The sequence below is a fragment of the Schistocerca americana genome, chromosome 4 (genome assembly GCF_021461395.2).
Source record: "Schistocerca americana isolate TAMUIC-IGC-003095 chromosome 4, iqSchAmer2.1, whole genome shotgun sequence".
NCBI lineage: Eukaryota > Metazoa > Arthropoda > Insecta > Orthoptera > Acrididae > Schistocerca > Schistocerca americana.
The window spans coordinates 461739674-461746115 of NC_060122.1; the positions used below are offsets into that span (position 1 = coordinate 461739674).

General features: G+C 42.6%; 1 pseudogene; it reads left to right on the forward strand.

Moving 5' to 3' along the window:
* The first annotated feature begins 6060 nt into the window (after positions 1-6060).
* On the forward strand, positions 6061-6178 carry LOC124614158 (annotated as a pseudogene).
* Positions 6179-6442: the final 264 nt, after the last annotated feature.

Consider the following 6442-nt stretch of genomic DNA (forward strand, 5'->3'; position numbering starts at 1 on the left):
GACGAAAGAACGTCCGAAGACATTTGTTGTTTGTGTTTTGAATCCACAATTGCCTACAAAGTCACTAGCACTTCGTGACTTCTGGTCTGGACGCAAGGATGAACAGGTACAACTAGAAGCCTCTGGGGGAAAAGTTGTAGTTTTAAAAACTATTCCACTTAAAATTATCAAGTTTGCTCAACCTCTTTAAGCGTATTTGTTCAGGAAACGTAAAATATGCGCCAAGAGAATAACAGACTTCCTTAAACTACGGATTAGGAACATGCAGTCAAAAGTACATGACACATTCTTTATCACGAAATGCATTCTGTCATTTGCAATCAGTTATCTGTGGAAGTATACGGACCAAAGCTTCGTAACGCGTGGCAGAGCACTGGCTACGATACTGGTGATCCTGTGGACAACTTCAAAGTGTCCCTGACGTGGCGTTCAGCACTTACGTAAAAGATTGTGCAATAATGACATGTGATCAACTTGCATTCGTTCACTGTGCGTTTTGTAGTCATTCATACTGCTTTGAGCATTTCATTGAATGCTGTCACTTGCATTTGTAGTTAAGATATCTGCATTGCATTTGGCTTCTACAATGACATCGGCAGTGGTATGTAGAGCACGTTTGCAGAATTTTGCAGAAAAACGACAATCATCGACACATTGAAATGTACGTGAAGATCCTGTGACCAACATTTCATACCGATATGTTCGTTCCAACACAAATACTTTCCGTGTTTATTCCATGAACCGGTCCGTTGCCAGATGTGTTTTCAATTTCACCCGCCGCTGTAAAACGAAACTTTAAAATTTGAGGATCTTTTCTTATGTTTCATTACGTAAACATATAATTGAGTCTTTGGCTAAAATTTATCTGCTTTTATTGTAATGGTGCAGTATGACTACTGTATCTTGTTGATTACTTGTTTCGATCTATTACATTTGATATTTCGTAATGAAGTCAGACCAGTATATTGTTTGTGCCATTTTGTGAAAAATTGTGTTTGGTGAAACAGGCTCTGGCTGAAACCAAATAAAAAAAAATAGAAGAAAGATTTACACGTACAGGTGAAGCGGGAAAACGTGACCCACGAAGTCACAACGCGGACGAATGTGTGTCTCGAGTGATCGTGGCAGACGGTCATACAAGAGGATCGTGACGAAAAGTAAGAACAACGCAGCTGCAAAACTCACCCCATTACTGAATGTTGCACTCACGAACTCTATCAGCGCCGAAACAACACGATGAGAGCTACATAAGCAGGGAATTGGAGCGCAGCGCTGAAATTCTAAAACTACTCATCAGCGAGGCCAGTGCCCGCAACACGCCAAGGTGTTGCCCAAGCCATGAAACCTAGACTATTGAGAAATGAATGAAAGTTTACATCCAAACAGCGAAACAATTCGGGGAATCGGTGACATTTTGGGCAGTCATATCGCGAAATACCATGGGCCCCACAGCTACTCCGTAAGTCTGTTTTACTCCCAAGGACTATACGACAATTTTGGCTGGCGAGGTGTATCCCGTGGTACAATATTTCCTTCACAATGGAGATGATGTGTTACAAGATGGCACGGCCCCTATTAACACTTCTCGCATCGTCCAGAATTTGTTTTGCGAGCACGAGGATGAATTGCTGCATCTCCCCTGGCCACTACAGTCACCGGAGCTCAATATCATTAAGACTTTGTGGCCTACTTTGGAGGAAAGATACTTGATTTCCCTTTGTCTCCATTATCGTTACCTGGACATGCCACGATTTTGCAGCAAGAATAGTATGACATTCCCTAGAAAACCATATGGGGCCTATATTTGTTCATTTCGAGACGACTGGAAGCTGCTTTAAACGCCAACGGTTTTCCTACATCTTATTAGCCATGGTTATGTTTTCCCATATTTTTGTCCACCCACTGCATATACGAGGGATATTCGGAAATTAAGGTCCAATCGGTCGCGAAATGGAAGCCACAATCAGAACCCAATAAAACTTTGCACAGATGAGTTGGCCAGTGTCTCTAGTATGCTCGTCGATCTCGTCTCGTTGCTCTTTTCTTTTCTGAGCGCATAGTGAGCACGTAAAGATGCTCAGAACAATAGTGTCTCCCGCCAAGTATGAAGACCTTTGAGAGATTTCTCCTGATTTCATGCAGCCCACACAACGTAACTGTCATGCACTTTCTCCTTCATGACAATTGCAGGAGCAATGAGGACGCTTATGCAGCGTTTTCTAAGTTAAGTGCTTGGTCACTCTACACACAGCCAGAACTTGGCTTCCTCTGCTTTTTGTCTCTGCTCCCATGAAACGCTGGCTATGAAGACAACATTTTGGCACAGAAAACATGCAGCAGATCAATTTAGACAATATGCAGAAAGCAGAGGCAGCTGCCTCCTGTGACGAAAGTATCAGAAAGCTGGTACAACGCTACGTCAAATGTCTCAGACGGAGCGGCATCTATGCAGAGAAGTAGCTGGAAGATGTAGCTAATTGTTGCAAATAAAACGTTTTTGATTTTCAGTGTGGCTTCCATTTCGCGATCGATCGGACCTTACTCTCTGGACAGCCCTCGTAAGTGGAGCGAAGGTTAGTGGGGAATCATTCTACGGCCACGAAAGGGGAAATCCCGTTGTATAAATGACTTCGATGAAAGGTGGGTTGTTATCGCTGAGATATAGGCAAATCCCTGTCAAAACACATCTTGGAAGAGATACAGTCGCAGAGCAAAAAACTTCCTATCGGCGCAGGTGTTCATCCGTCGGCACTTTCGGTCTTTTTCTATGGAATAAATCTGCAGTTAACATGCCGCCAAAGAAAACATAACAACAAGAAGGTTGTAAAGTCTCGTACAAATACACCAGCCCTTACTGTTCTGCGAGAAACGAAAAACATAGCGATGGACAAGGCAGAAACAAGACAGCGTAGCAAGAACCACGAGAAACGTATACACGATGGAAAACGTTTTGTTCTCGGAAATATTTTCCACGGATGCAGTCTACTGGCTAGTAGCGAATTATAAGTAGCACATTATCAATAAACGAGACCAAATAAATCTAGATAACTACTAGTATTTTCTCACTATGGAGCACCACAAAACCGTTCAAGACACAAATACAAAGAAAATTTCAAGCATTCTTAATAGTAGATTTACAAGACAGATTCAATGAGATACAAACAAGATTGAAGCACAACAAAATTTACTATAGTAAGATAAAAAATTATTTTAAGGAGAAAGTAATTATTCGAGTGAAAGTAATTACTCGAGTGAGATATATCGTACTAAAGGTCTTTTTTGTCTTTTCTTTTGCTCCATGTAATGACGGAAGATGGATAACGTTGCTGAAGGTGATTTAACTATTAGGAACAAGCAACTTATTTCGATTTATTTCGTAATTATTTAGTACTGTGATGGTGGTGGTGGTGAGTGTTTAACGTCCCGTCGACAACAGTACTGTGAGATAGCATCCAATGCCCTATTTCAATAAAGCAAGGACTGTTTTTTTTCACTGCCCTATTTTTTATTAACAATTCTAAAGTTTCTTAATTTCAACAATTTGAGTAAGCGCTTCAGCTGACAAAACATATCACAATAAAACCAGTTCGAGAAGACAGGTAATGGAGAATCTTTAAGGTATGGATGGAGGCCTACAATGGTTAAAGCGACTACTTGCGATAAGCAGGAAATTGGGTTTCGAGTAGAGATCAGGCGATAATTTTATTTAGTCACCAAATTTGGATTGCATTTACGTTCAGCACTTCCGAGTGTACTTCACTGACAATGCGTCATTTCATTTCATTCAGTTCAGACCCATCGAGTCAATCCATTTCATGACAGTGAATTTAATTTAACTTACACGGTAAAAACGCAGAGCACATATTACGCCTATTGTTTCATTTATACAGCTGTCACTACCGGCCATTGACATTCATTCTATACAGAGAAAAAACCTTTGCAGTAATTTTAAATAATTGTTACATCAGCATCGGAAATTCCAGTCACGTTACATTTTCGTTCTGACAGGTCACCATCCCCCATGTTTATGCAGAGTAAAGACCGTTTATTGTACCTATGCGATCTGCAAGGTCTCAGGTATGTGCTCATCGATTTCGTGTTTATCTTCAGTCATGCTTCCTCTGATAGATGTTAGCGGGTGCGTGGAGGGTTGCTCACACAGCGAGGTGGTGGCAAAAATTTACAGTTGGATTAAAGTTTAGGGAAGAAGGCGCCAGGGAAGTAAATTTCCGGCTTCATCATGCACTTACAGATGGTCTGGGTCGGTGCTAGCCATAGATATGGTGCATTGTTTTTCTGATAAATTCCGACCTCTACAGGTAAGATGGAGCCTCATACTCTCACCAATGTAATTACGAGGGTAGTATTGTACTCAAATAGGCGAATAGTGCCTTCCGCAAAGATTAATGTTCATTAAAAACGTCACAAAAATATTATACACTCCGTTATGTGGCCCCTCCATTTTATGTTCTTATAGCATTCACTGCAAAGCTGTTAGCCAACTTTTCACCCAGGTCTCATCGACGTCCATTCGTCCCGTGAAACGGAAAACTTGGCTCATCGGTAATAGTTATCTGTTGTCAAGAGCTAGTAGTGTAGTTTCGGTAACTTGGAGAAAATTCTGTATTTAATGCACCGCCAAGTAGCATGAGTGTAGCTAGCATCGGTTTGATTCAGAGCACTGAATGCGACGAACTTCTCCTAACTCCCGTGTTAGTTGACATTCAATATGTAACCAGATGTCTCTAGATGGTAAGGCCTTTTACTATGGTTTGTCTCAAAAGAAAATCGTAGTCTACCGTCACCTCTGACGTAAATAGCACGTGTCACTATGTATTTTCGACAACTCTCATACATAATTATGTTGTTAAGTGTATACTTCCACTGCAGTGATACGCAACCAGTGCAGAAACGGTGATCGAAATAGTGTTAGCTGTACCTGAAATCCAATGGTTATTGCTTTTTATAATTTGAAAAAACCGTTCACGCTGCCCATTTCGGGACTGGGACAAATGTATACAAAAAAAAACAGTATCGTAACACAGGGCAAAGGAGGGCCTTATTGACAAATTTTGAGAAACACCAACTCAGGTCGAGAGAGCTGCTTGTGGTCAGATGCATTAGTGTGCAAAACTTAAGGACGAAAGTAACTTTCGCATGATATGTCTCTGTCAAGTGCTTTTTTTTGTCATGAGTCTTCTGACTGGTTTGATGCGGCCCGCCACGAATTTCTCTCCTTTACCAACCTCTTTTTCTCAGAGTAGCACTTGCAAACTTGCAACCTACGTCCTCAATTATTTGCTAGATGTATTCCAATCTCTGTCTCTCTCTACAGTTTTTGCCCTCTGCAGCTCCCTCTAGGACCATGGAAGTCATTCCCTGATGTCTTAGCAGATGGCCTATCAACCTGTCCCTTCTCCTTGTCAGTGTTTTCCACATGTCCCTTTCCTCTCCGATAACGCGCAGAACCTCCTCATACCTTGTCAGTCCACCTAATTTTCAACATTCTTTTATAGCGCCACATCTCAAATGCTGCAATTTTCTTGTGTTTCGGTTTCCCCGCAGTCCATGTTTCACTACCAAAGAATGCTGTACTCCTGAGGTACATTCTCAGGAATTCTTCCTCAAATGAGGGCCTATGTTTGATACTACTAGACTTCCCTTAGCCAGGAATACCCTTTTCGTAAGTGCTAGTCTGCTTTTGACGACTTCCTTGCTCCGTCCTTCATTGGTTATTTTGTTCTCTATGATACTTTGACCATACACACAAAGAACTGCTATTGTTTAGTATATAAGGTAAGTGAAACACTTTTATTCAAAAAGAAGAACTACAATGAAGTCACCACGATTGATAAAATGCGGAACACGGTTCTTAATAGGTTGAGCGATTACCCCAGCTTGCAATGATTGCGCTGCAAGGCGATCCCATGACGTCAACAGTGTTCGTAAATATTTCTATTGGTAGCACGTTTCATTGCTGCACCGGCGCTGCTGAAAACAACAGGATGGTCATTGCTGCATGTTGGCACGCTGCAATATGTCTCTCCAACGCATCCCGCAGGCAACGGCCTTGCCACAGTGGATACACCGGTTCCCGTGAGATCACCGAAGTTAAGCGCTGTGGGGCGTGGCCGGCACTTGGATGGGTGACCATCCGAGCCGCCATGTGCCGTTGCCATTTTTCGGTGTGCCCTCAGCCTCGTGATGCCAATTGAGGAGCTACTCGACCGAATAGTAGCGGCTCCGGTCAAAGAAAACCTTCATAACGACTGGGAGAGCGGTGTGCTGACCACACGCCCCTCCTATCAGCATCCTCAGCTGAGGATGACACGGCGGTCGGATGGTCCCGATGGGCCACTTGTGGCCTGAAGACGGAGTGCTCCATGGTACTGAAGTCGCGGGACTGGGCAGCCTAGTCCATTCGCCGACTGTCCTCTTGTTT